The sequence below is a fragment of the Ambystoma mexicanum genome, chromosome 3q (genome assembly GCF_040938575.1).
Source record: "Ambystoma mexicanum isolate Mex_15411 chromosome 3q, UKY_AmexF1_1, whole genome shotgun sequence".
In the NCBI taxonomy this organism is placed as follows: Eukaryota; Metazoa; Chordata; class Amphibia; order Caudata; family Ambystomatidae; genus Ambystoma; species Ambystoma mexicanum.
Window position 1 is genome coordinate 264651072 of NC_090926.1, and position 12037 is coordinate 264663108.

Here is a 12037-nt window from a genome sequence, read left to right on the forward strand (position 1 = left end):
CCTACTACGCCATGTGACATTTGGATAGTACAAGTGCAGTAAAGAGAAGTGCAGATGGAACTGCATACTGTGCGGAGAGGGTAGAGAGTCCCAGGGACTAAGAAGTGCTCAGAAAAACCCAGGGGCTAAGTGCCAGTGAGTGCCAGAGGTGTGTATCACCAACTAAGTGCAAGGACAGGGGAGGGCCAGACTCCGGAGGGATGCTGGTCAGGAAGGGAAGTGTTGAAGTGGGAATGCTTGTAAAGGAGGGCCTGGTAGCCTGTAGAACTCATAAGGCCCCAGGCCACCAGTCGCAGAAGTTGAATTAGCAGGGGAGGGGGGGGGAAGAGATAAGAGAAAAATCAGGGTCTTGAGAAGTTTCCGTAACTTAAGGAGGGCCATCTCAAGTCTGAAAGGGCCAGGGAGGCTATTCCAGATGGAGGCACCTGCCGAAGAGAGAGATATCTCTCCAATGCACATTTGTAGGGTGTAAAATGTGCACTTGCCATTGGCTAGTGATATTTGACTCTTGACGAGTAAGAAATGGTGTGCTGTGTGTATGTATAGAATTGAGGTGGCGAGTAGCTTGCAACGTGAACATTTGCCCCCTGAATTATATGAATAGACCCCCCTAGATCTTCATGAAGGAACAGAAGGCCAAAATACTCAAAGAACATCTCAGCAATCATTCATCGCTCCACTCTACGCCCCCGCCCTTGCGATCCACAACCTGCTCCATCCTACCCATCCTGGCTACTCTGCTACCCATGAACCCTACTTATAACCCGTGGATGCATCCTGCTTGTAGAATGCTCTTTTGCTTCCCAACTAGGTTCACAGTTTATAAATAACATACAAATATGCATAAGACAGCCTCAACATTACATTGTTCTGGTATGCTACGCTCCACTCAGGCATAGCCCTGCCTCACTAACAAGCATAGCCCCAGCCTCCATTAGTCACGCATGCACATTTACATACTCATACTCCCCCCACAGACATCCCATCGCTTTAAACCCACAACCAATCAATGTAAAGGTATATCACCAATACATCAATATATCATCAGATTCTAAACTACACACTTGCTTCCTAACAAGGGGTTACAGTTTCAGGTTGCAAGCTACTAGCTAGGCATAGCAATTCACTGCCCACACAATTCCCCACATACACAGAGCACACCTGTCTTGCTCGCCAAGAGTCCAATATCACTAGACAGTGCCTAGCGGCGAGAACACATTTTGAAGCCAGAGTCATGCAATTTAAATCCACTTGTAACAAGAACATCTCGGGACGCTGCACCAACTTTCATCCATACACCACAGTCATATGTCCACCTCCCTTTCTCACAGCCCCATCAAACAGAGGTTCAAGAAAGGAGAAGAAATTGACGGGAGCCAAGAAATGAAGGGTGGCGTCTAGCGGCTAAGGTGCAGGTGCGGGGACCATACTATATATTCCCCGCTTGACCAGTATTTTGTGATCTTGGACACATTACTTTAGCTTCCTGCATTCAAGATGCTAAAGTGCCAAATTAAAATCAACGATATTGGAGTGGAAGTTGGGCAGATAGCAGTGAAATTGTGCACTATGGAACCATAAGATCCAGGTTGTAATTCTGGCTTCCAAATTCCCCCAAAAGTGTTTGATTTTAGGCAAACAACAATCTTCTGTTTCTTCTCATAGATTTCAAATGTGGTCGATCTTCGAGACAAACAATAATAATGTAGGGCACAATATTACACCAAAAGTTAGCAACCACTTTCCTATGCTTGCAAGCACGTTGATTACTTTGCAATACTGGTTATTTAATCAACCGAACAAATTATCTGTTAAGTTTACCTGTACACTATTAGTCGACATTCATTAACATGGTGCAGCCTCAGGTTTACTATAAATATTGTTTGTTTTTTTAAACTTCCATCGAGTGTCAAGGTCAATTTGTTTTATTTATGTGAGGTAAGGAATTGTACGATGTCAATTTAGTGACACATAGGATTTTGTGATGTTCACACTTGTCCAAAATTGTGTGATCTTGGAATTTGTTTTTCTTGCACAACACATTTGTAAATTGTGGGAATGCTGATCAATAAAATTAAACACCTTATGAAGTGCTACATTAAATAAAATTGACAAGGGAGTACGGGCAGGATAGTGAAGTGCCAAGTTACGAACCTTAGAACCAGAAGGCCTTGATCCTAATCTCAGCTTCACTACTAGATCAAAATAGTTTCAACTTTCTCTGTGTGCTTGAACTCCCTGCTATACCTCCTTCCCCATCTGAAATTGTTTTACTCTTGCAACTGTAACTTCACGATATTTTAAAGTCGTTAGGTGGGGGCAGTCTGCCTTTTTCTTGCATCACTGTCTAGGAGCAGGTGAACATGATTTCAGAGTAATCCCAGTCAATATAAACGGTGCGAGGTAGCTTCCTGTCATTTGCCTAATGAATCTCTTGAGAATGGATTTCCTCGCAGCAGGCAGGTTCGCAATGGAACCGTCGAATCGAAGGATAGAATACGTGCAGGAGGAGTGGTAGTGTTTGAAATTGATGGAGGGACACGCAACGTCACCATTTTGCAACACGAAGAGCAGTCAGGTGACCACAGTGGATGTACACGCGAATAACAGGTCCTGCTTGAATGCCAAAGTGTCCAGTTGTCCATCTGTGCGTGCTGCTGATGCGTAATCCCAACTTCCACGAACCTCACACTGGCGACGAAGGTGTCAGGAACTGACTCCCTGCGGGAAACAGAGCACTCCACCACATGTAGTACACGTGTATCGCGGATGACACGTGATCACGCAGAAGGGAGTAAGAGACTGACTGGCAAGGCCGTGGGCCTAAGGATGAGTGCAGAGGGCACCCAGTCACGGCCCAAAGCCCTTTAACACGCCCCACAGTGCCTGGGAGGAGGAAGGCACAAGAAGAAACCCCATAGAATAAAAAAAGTAAAAGCAAAGTGAAAACTTAAAGGCACATTCACAGACATCTAGTTTGAAGAGCTACAGCAACCCACCAGGAAAGCAAAGGTATCCATGGCAGGCCGCACATCACGCACAACGCACGTCAAGCTTGAGGGACCATGTCGGAACAGGAGCAGAATCTTGATGCGCCAGTCCACGCACAGGGCCAGAAAGGGAGATATGCATCCCTGGTACCCTCAATAATGCTGTTCGAAACAATCGACACCACCGGCCTGGGTCCTTGGTGGACTAGGTGGATGAAAGAATTCAACGCGTACCTCGGGGCGGTGGGCCTACAAGAAGACAAGCGCATCATCGGCCTACTCAAAGTGACTGCTGGCCCAGGATGTGCGAGATATCATTTGCGAACTGCCCGAAGATGTGGAATATAACTATGATAACCTAAAGAAGATTTTGAAGTTACATTTCACCACACAACGAAACGTTGACTATGAAAGGCACATTTTTCATACCACCACACAGCTCCAAGGGGAAAGCATGGAAAAATGTATCACACACCTGAGAGAAAGGGTAAAAAACTGAATTCCACCTATATAACAAGAGGCCATAAAATCCCAGGTTGCGAGTTACTGGTGCTCAAAAAGAAGCTACTGCAAGTGTCACACTCTCTAGCAGAAATACTCATGTTGGCCAGAACACGTCTGCACATTGAGCAAGACACACATCACAACACCAGCCATGAAAGAGAAGTGCATAAACAAGTTGGCGGCTCAATCTTTCACGCCACACAACACCAAGCAAGAAAAACGCCAGTGCTTCTGTTCTGGACACTGGCTTCCACGCAATGGATCACGTCCTACAATCGGCCAAATATGCTCAGCATGCAGGGGCAGGGACCACTATCGCATCATGGGCCGTGATCCTAAACAGTCGAGCGTCACCTCCAAGGACTACACCTACAAAGGACCCCGCCCAGGTACCCACAGGAAGACAGGGTGAAAGGATCAGACGAGTTACTATAACACACCAGAAGCAAACACTTGCAGTCCCCAGAAGGACGATGTAAGGGGCGGAGGAAAATAGACATACACATCAACGTCATCCACCAGCGAGTCGGAATCCCACTCCAGCAACGATAGATGAAAGAAAGGGTACCTATACGCTGTGTGGAATCAGACCGCCCCCGAGCCCAGTCCCACCCTGGCCCTAACACTGCAAGATCAGGAATTTAACTTCTTAGTAGACTCTGGAGCAACCATTAAACACCATGCCCGAGTCGGAATACCTGAAGCTCAAATCCAAACCAAGGTTGCGTAAGGCACAGTGGACATATACGCATATGGAGCCAAGGAACCCCTTCTGTGCCTTTGTTGCATTTAGAACGTTGTGCCGCCACAGAGACAAGAAAGATCATCGGACCGTGCACATCCTGGCAACAGAGGCCGCAAGCACCAATATCCTGAATTTTAAATCGGCGGTCCAAATGGAATTGATCCACATCCTATACCAACTAATGGCAACCAAAGTGACAGCACACTTTCCGAATCTCTTCGAGGGCATAGGGAAACTGAAGGGTCAGAAAATACATCTACCCATTGATCCCGCTGTGAAACCCATCGCACAACATTACAGTGGCATTCAGCTTAACATTCAGCAACAGGTGAAAAAGAGCTACTATCGCTGTTGGAAGGAGACATCATAGAGCCTGCCTCCGGGCCCACACCTTGGGTCTCGCCTGTCGTCCCAGTGCCAAAGAAGAGTGCAGACGGCCAAATCAGACTATGCGTCGACATGAGGGCCCCAAATCAAGCAACCCTGCAGGAACGTCATCAATCGCCCCGCATCACGGATATGATGCATCTTTTCAACGGAGCGACAGTGTTTTCCAGCCTTGATCTGAACAAGGGCCATCACCAGATCGATCTCAGTGAGGAGTCATGCTACATAACTTTCACTACGCACATAGGGTTGTTCAGATAAAAACTACCGAGTTTCGGGATCTTACCAGCGGCTGAAATTTTTCAAGAGGAGATAAGGAAGATCATATGTCACATACCTCATTTCATAAATTATAGCGATGACACCCTCATATTTGGACACTCAAGAATTCACGATGTCACGCTGAAGTATGGGCAGCACTGAATGAGGCACACCTCACTGAATAGGGACAAGTGCGACGTCAACAAAAACACCCTAAGATTATTTGGCCACATTTTCTCCCAGAAAGGAATTCAACCCGACCCTGACAAAATAAAGGCACTTACGGAGGCACGCCGACCTGAAAATGTGGCCCAAGTACAGTCATTCCTTGGGCTGGCAAGTTATTGCACAAGATACCTCCCAAAATTTGCCACCACGAGCGCATCCCTACGTGTGCTCACAAAACAAGACGCCAAGTTTGAATAGGGACCAGTGCAACAAGGGAGTTTGAAGCAAACCGGAGAGACATGGCTGCAGCAGTGTGCATGTCCTACTTTGACCCCAACATACCAACAGAACTGACTGGTTGCCAGTGCCGTGGGTCTGTGGGCAATCTTCGCACAACATTCAGGAAGTGAACACGCAAAACAGAAAATAGTCTTGAATGCCAGCAGGAGTCTCACATAAACAGAGCAAAGATAGTCACAGGCTGAAAAAAGGAGGAGCTGGCAGTTGTTTGGGCATGCAAGCATTTTCATTTGTTTTTGATCAGAAAACCTCTCACGATAATCACGGACCACCAAGCCCTCGTAAAAATCTACGGAAACCCAATGGCACAAATGCCGCCAAGAATCGCAAGATGTGGACTACCCCTCCAAGAGTACAAATTCACTATACTGCACAAACCAGGGAACGATGAAAACCCAGCAGACTTCTTTTCTCGACATCCGCTCGCAGGAAACATGACGTCAAAAGACAGAGCAGATGGCTACATAAACTACATAATACACCAAGCAATCCCACCGGCCATTCCCATGACGGACATCGCAAGACATATGGGTGAAGATGCCACTCTAGCCCTGGTAGCATCCTGCATCAAAAATGGAAGATGGAAATCAGCGGAAGAGGTGATTCGAGGGAATCAAGCACCGGAGGAAAGACTATTCAAAACAATGTCAAGGTCAAAGGCCGAACTGTCCATCTCACCATCATCCCCGCTACTAAAAGAAGACCGAATAATCATGCCAGCCACACTCAATCAATGAATAATAGAAATAGCACGACAGCCACTGCAGAATTGTGTCTACAACACGCATGCTAAGAAGAAAGATATGGTTCCCCGGTATGGACAAACTAACAGAAGAAACACTGAAATCCTGCCACATCTGCCTGAGCCTCAGGAGTACAGTGTTACCGGAACCCCTACACATGTCAGGACTCCCAAAAGGGATAAAGCAGCAAGTGGCAATAGACTTCTTTGGACCTCTCAGATCAGGGGAATACGTCCTGGTAGCCCTAGATGAACACTCCCGCTACCCAGAGGTAGAAACAGTGCCCTCCCTGGATGCCACCGCACTATACCAGCACTACACAACATTCTCTGCGTTCAGAGTACCGAAGGTGGTGAAATCTGACAATGACCCATCATTCACCAGGAAAGACTTTCGAGACTTTGTCAACTACCTTGGGTTCCATCACCGAAAGGTCACACTACTCTGGCCTCAAGCGAACAGAATAGTGAAACGTTTAATGGCCAAAATTAAGAGAGTCATCTGCATTGCAACGATCACACACATATGCCTATTGAACAGGCTCTTTTTCAACTCCTAAGGGATTACCGCAAATCCCAGCATGACTCCACAGGGACATGCCCGGCAGAACTCATGCTCGGACGTCCAGTAAGGACGAGGATTTCCCATGGGGGGGGTGCAGGAAATGGAAGAGAACGAGACAATGTCAGAGCCAAGGGAAAAGAATCATCAAGCAAAAGAGAAGATGAAAGGCTATGCGGATAAAAGAAGAAGAGCACGAGCGATAGAGCTAAACGTAGGAGAACAAGTACATTGCAGCAGAAAGAGGCAAATGGATCATAACAAGAAACTGCTCCTTCAGAAAAGCAGGAGGGGACACTATGCACATAAATGGACAATGGAGCGAAGAGGAAGAAGAAGTAGTACAAGGAGGATCAGTATACTGAGCGGACAAAGAGGAACGCAACAGAGATGAGCACAGCTCTGAAGGGGAACGTCTGGACGTAAATGGTGACGCGCCTCGAGAAGGCATACCACACCCCATGGTCAGGAGACCTCAATGGTGAATTGAGGAGATTGGGTAAGACTGCATTTATTTGGGGGCAGGGGGATATGTAGGGTCACGCAACATCACCATGTTGGGACACGCAGAGTGGTCAGGTGACCACAGTGGATGTGCACGCGAATAAAGCAGTTCCTGCTTGAATGCCAAAGTGTCTGGTTGTCTACCTGTGTGCGCTGCTGATGCATTATCCCAGCGTTCCCCTCCCCGCTTCCAGAAACCTCAAAACTGCTTTGAGGGATTTACCGCCTGCTTATAGCGAAGTACAGCCTGGTTAGCTTGCCATCAACAGCTGCCGACACAATCTTTGCCATTTCCTATCACGTCTAATCCTTCCTCTCAACACCATACATTTACTTTGCCTGCCTCTGCGTGTGTCTCTCTCATTTGTTCGTTCTCGTGCATGCATTCCTCTCACCTACAACACATTTTCTTTCAATTCTTTTCCATCTCCTGTCTAAACATGCATTCTTTGAATTATATTCCTTTCTCACCTTTCATACATTTTCTATCACTCGTAACGCCTTCCTCGCCTCACAGATGTACCCCTTTCGCTTTCCATCATAAACGTCTCCATGGCAGCACTTCGCCCCAAGAGGTATTGTCTGTCTTTTCTCTTTACATTTCATATTCTCCTTCAGATATATAACGTTCTAGAGGCAAAAAAACATGCTTTCCTTTATATTGACTGTCACTCTGATGTAGAAAGACTTCAACTACAGGTCTACCCTGTCCCGTACACATCTTTAACCCGAGCAGTGCCCAGGTAAAGGATCTTGTTTTCAGTACATCTGGCTACTTTTCATATTGTAGTCAGGACATGAGGCTCGGCTTACTATGTAAAAACAGGGATGTATCATGTAGGTCAACCTAGCCAAAAGTGCACAATGCAGCCTGCTCCAAGAACAACCACACCCTTCAAGAAGTGTACCCAAATCTTCAAAATAAAGTATGTCATCGACGTGGCAACCCATGGAAACGAAATGCGTCCCCAAGACAAACATACGTGGTGCACACATCAAAACAAGACAGGAAGGGCACCGCAACAATAGATATTGGATACCCTAGAAAAACAACCTCCCAGTAAAAGATGAGCGGCACACTTCTGACAAATATAAACATATGTCTCCCTTGCCACAGAGCATAGCCAATACGCGTATTCTCTGGAATTTGACACTATCGTATCGTTCATTGGCAGTAGTATCCCCCAATACGTTACAAGCACTACCCCCACCACTTGACAGACATGTCCAAAGCTTCAGAGAAAAAGTGCACGCAACTTAAATCACTGCTCCCTTTGCCACACACAATTGTATGGGAATTACCTTATTATTCACAGATGTGTATAAGTGCCCACCATTGGCAGCACAGTGGCTAGTTGCTATCCGAGAAACGGACCTTAGCAACGCTACGTCCAATCTTCATCACGTGGGTTGCACGTTACGGCGCACATGGGAAATCACGTGTGTCCGGCTGCACAATTTATTAAAGTGTCTAGTCTTTGTAAAGAGTGGCACCAGCGCTTGGAAGGCTGGCGCAGCCGAGTGAAATATTGATTGGTGGGTCTGGTGCACATCATCCTTTAGGATGGGGAAGCGCCTGCGTGGGTCCGCCCACGCATCTGATAATTAAGAAGAAAACCCAGAAGGGAAGGTCGGTGCTTAAGACAGACTCGTGGCCGAGAGCTGAGGGCAGGGGGCGAAATTGCGAATAATGTAGCCGGTGTATCATCGTCGAAAAATGCTTAGGCTGCTACTGCGAATGCCTGAATTTCAATGGCAAAGCAAAACCCGTCAGAAAATGCTTTCTGGTCTACGGGGCAGGGACAGGGGCAGCGGGGCAGGGGCGGGGGCAGTGCTACATTAACCCTATGTTTCCACAGGGCATATTATTTATTTTAACCCTATGTTGTGCAGGGCAGTGCATTAACCCGTCAGAAAATGCTTTCTGGTCTACGGGGCAGGGGGAGGGGCTGGGACAGCGGGGCCAGGGGCACGGGCAGGGGCAGTGCTACATTAACCCTATGTTTCCACAGGGCATATTATTTATTTACAGGGCATATTATTTATTTTAACCCTATGTTGTGCAGGGCAGTGCATTAACCCGTCAGAAAATGCTTTCTGGTCTACGGGTCAGGGACAGCGGGGCCAGGGGCACGGGCAGGGGCAGTGCTACATTAACCCTATGTTTCCACAGGGCATATTATTTATTTACAGGGCATATTATTTATTTTAACCCTATGTTGTACAGGGCAGTGCATTAACCCGTCAGAAAATGCTTTCTGGTCTACGGGGTAGGGACAGCAGGCCAGGGGCACGGGCACGGGCAGGGGCAGTGCTACATTAACCCTATGTTTCACAGGGCATATTATTTATTTACAGGGCATATTATTTATTTTAACCCTATGTTGTGCAGGGCAGTGCATTAACCCGTCAGAAAATGCTTTCTGGTCTAAGGGGCAGGGACAGCGGGGCCAGGGGCACGGGCAGGGACAGTGCTACATTAACCCTATGTTTCCACAGGGCATATTATTTATTTACAGGGTATATTATTTATTTTAACCCTATGTTGTGCAGGGCAGTGCATTAACCCGTCAGAAAATGCTTTCTGGTCTACGGGTCAGGGACAGCGGGGCCAGGGGCATGGGCACGGGAAGGGGCAGGGGCAGTGCGACATTAACCCTATGTTTCCAGAAGGCATATTATTTATTTACAGGGCATATTATTTATTTTAACCCTATGTTGTGCAGGGCAGTGCATTAACCCGTCAGAAAATGCTTTCTGGTCTAAGGGGCAGGGACAGCGGGGCCAGGGGCACGGGCAGGGACAGTGCTACATTAACCCTATGTTTCCACAGGGCATATTATTTATTTACAGGGCATATTATTTATTTTAACCCTATGTTGTGCAGGGCAGTGCAGCATAGCATTAACCCGTCAGAAAATGCTTTCTGCCGTCAGAAAATGCTTTCTGGTCTACGGGGCAGGGGCAGTGCTACATTAACCCTATTAACCCTATGTTTCCACAGGGCATATTATCTATTTTAACCCTATGTTGTGCAGGGCAGTGCAGCATTAACCCTATGGTGACAATTTTGTACCCTATGTTACATCATTTATGGTGTGATTGCAAAATCAGACGGCAGCCTAAGCACAGTCTGACGGCACGTAAAATGCCATTTTCTGCTGCCCTGCAAAGCTGCCTTCCTGGGCAACTGGAGCTGTGCCTCAGCCTTTTTAACCTTATGTTGCATCATTTGGGCATCCTAAGCAAATTCTGACGGCAGCCTAAGCAAAATCTGACGGCACGTAAAATGGCATTTTCTGCTGCCCTGCAAAGCCGCCTGTGAGGAATTGTGCCAACTTAACCCTATGATGGCTTGGCGCCGTCCTTCCCGGGCAGATGGAGCTGTGCCTCATCATTTTTAACCCTATGCATCATTTATGTAGTGATAGCAAAAGCTGGTGGCGAATCCGCTGTGGATTTGCGGGTATGGAGTCCTTTCATTTTTCTTTTATTCTTTTAGAGTATTAAGGCTGTTTTTGTTTAGTTTACACATGTTTACTAGTAATGTGATGATTGGTTTGTAAAGGTAAATTTAAACCAAACACAATAAAAAATGTTTTAAAAAAAAGTATTGAGTGCTTTCCTTTCCCCAGCTGTATAACCTGCAGGCTTGTCTGGGCCTATTTTCAACTCGAAGAGCCCCCCTCCTCTCCTGTGGTGTTATCTATTGTGGTGGTTGCCCTCCCCGGGCTTTCATTTTGCCTTAAAAGTTAGCCTCCCTGGTGCTTTTATTCTGGTTCTGGGCCTCTCAGACCCCTCGAGCCTCATGGGGGGGGTGGAAGAAACCTCTCTATGTAATGTCTTCGAGGTCCGATCTTGTGGCGATGAGGTGCTGGTCGGTCCCCCTCCTTCTCCCCTGGGCCTCCTTTTGTGGGACCTCTGTTCTGGAGCTACTGGGGGATTCTCTCCTCGTGGAGTCCCACGGAGCTATACCTGGCAGGTTGTCTCTCTCTCCTGGACCAGGTCTGCGGGGCCCCCAGTCCTTTACTTCCCCTGCTTTTATGTGGCAACGTCTGCCAGCGACCCCCTCCCACCCCCCGCCTGGGTTATCAGCTGTGCCCCTCTTGATATTAGAGGCTTCTTCTCCTGTGGTTGCCACATTTTGTCTGGTTAGGAGTGCCTGCCCCCCCTGGAAGCTCCACCTTAGCTCCTTTATCCTGCTCTGGGGAACCGGGGTGTCTGGGGTCACTCTTGTGGGCCCTTGATCGGATCTCGCCGGGGCCAACAAGGTGCGGTGCCTTGGCCCTTCCTGGCCTCAATGTTCTCCTGGATGGGTGGTGTGGTGGGGATTGTGAGGTAGTCCTCTGGGTATAGCCAACTGGGCTGTGGCCCAGAGCCTCCTCCCTCCCTTGCTATGTCCTACGGTATCTTCCTCTGTGTGTTCACTTTAATTCGAGGGGCCTCACCTGTTGCACTTGTCGGGGTTGCACTTGTCGAGGTCCTTATGAGGCTCCACGGGTGCTCCTGCTATCCCCCTGTTGCTCTCCTCTAAGCTTGCCCCTTCAAGCTCCTGCTGTCCCCCTGTTCTTCTCCTCTACGCTTGCCCCTTCAAGGCTCCTGCTGTCCCCCTGTTGCTCTCCTCTACGCTTGCCTCTTCAAGGCTCATGCTATCCCCCTGTTGCTCTCCTCTACGCTTGCCCCCCTGTTGCTCTCCTCTATGCCTGCCCCTTCAAGGCTCCTGCTGTCCCCCTGTTGCTCGCCTCTACGCTTGTCCCTTCAAGGCTCAGGGCTGGCTCCGGCTGCTTTCTCACTCATAAGGCACTGGATGGAGGGAGAGGCTCTTTGCAAACAAAGCTAGCTGTTTAGGTGCTGCAGATGAAAGTGCTTGAATT

The 12037-nt window shown here is 47.9% G+C and overlaps 1 protein-coding gene across 2 annotated transcripts in view; it reads right to left on the bottom strand.

The window, feature by feature from the left end:
- Positions 1-8570, bottom strand: part of MCRS1 (microspherule protein 1) — a 700973-nt gene extending 692403 nt beyond the window's left edge. The window contains exon 1 of one of the 2 annotated variants that reach the window (XM_069653718.1): positions 8466-8570. The gene's annotated coding sequence lies outside the window, so the exon portion shown is untranslated. The remainder of the gene's footprint in view (positions 1-8465) is intronic. The other variant, XM_069653719.1, reaches the window with a different exon arrangement.
- Positions 8571-12037: the final 3467 nt, after the last annotated feature.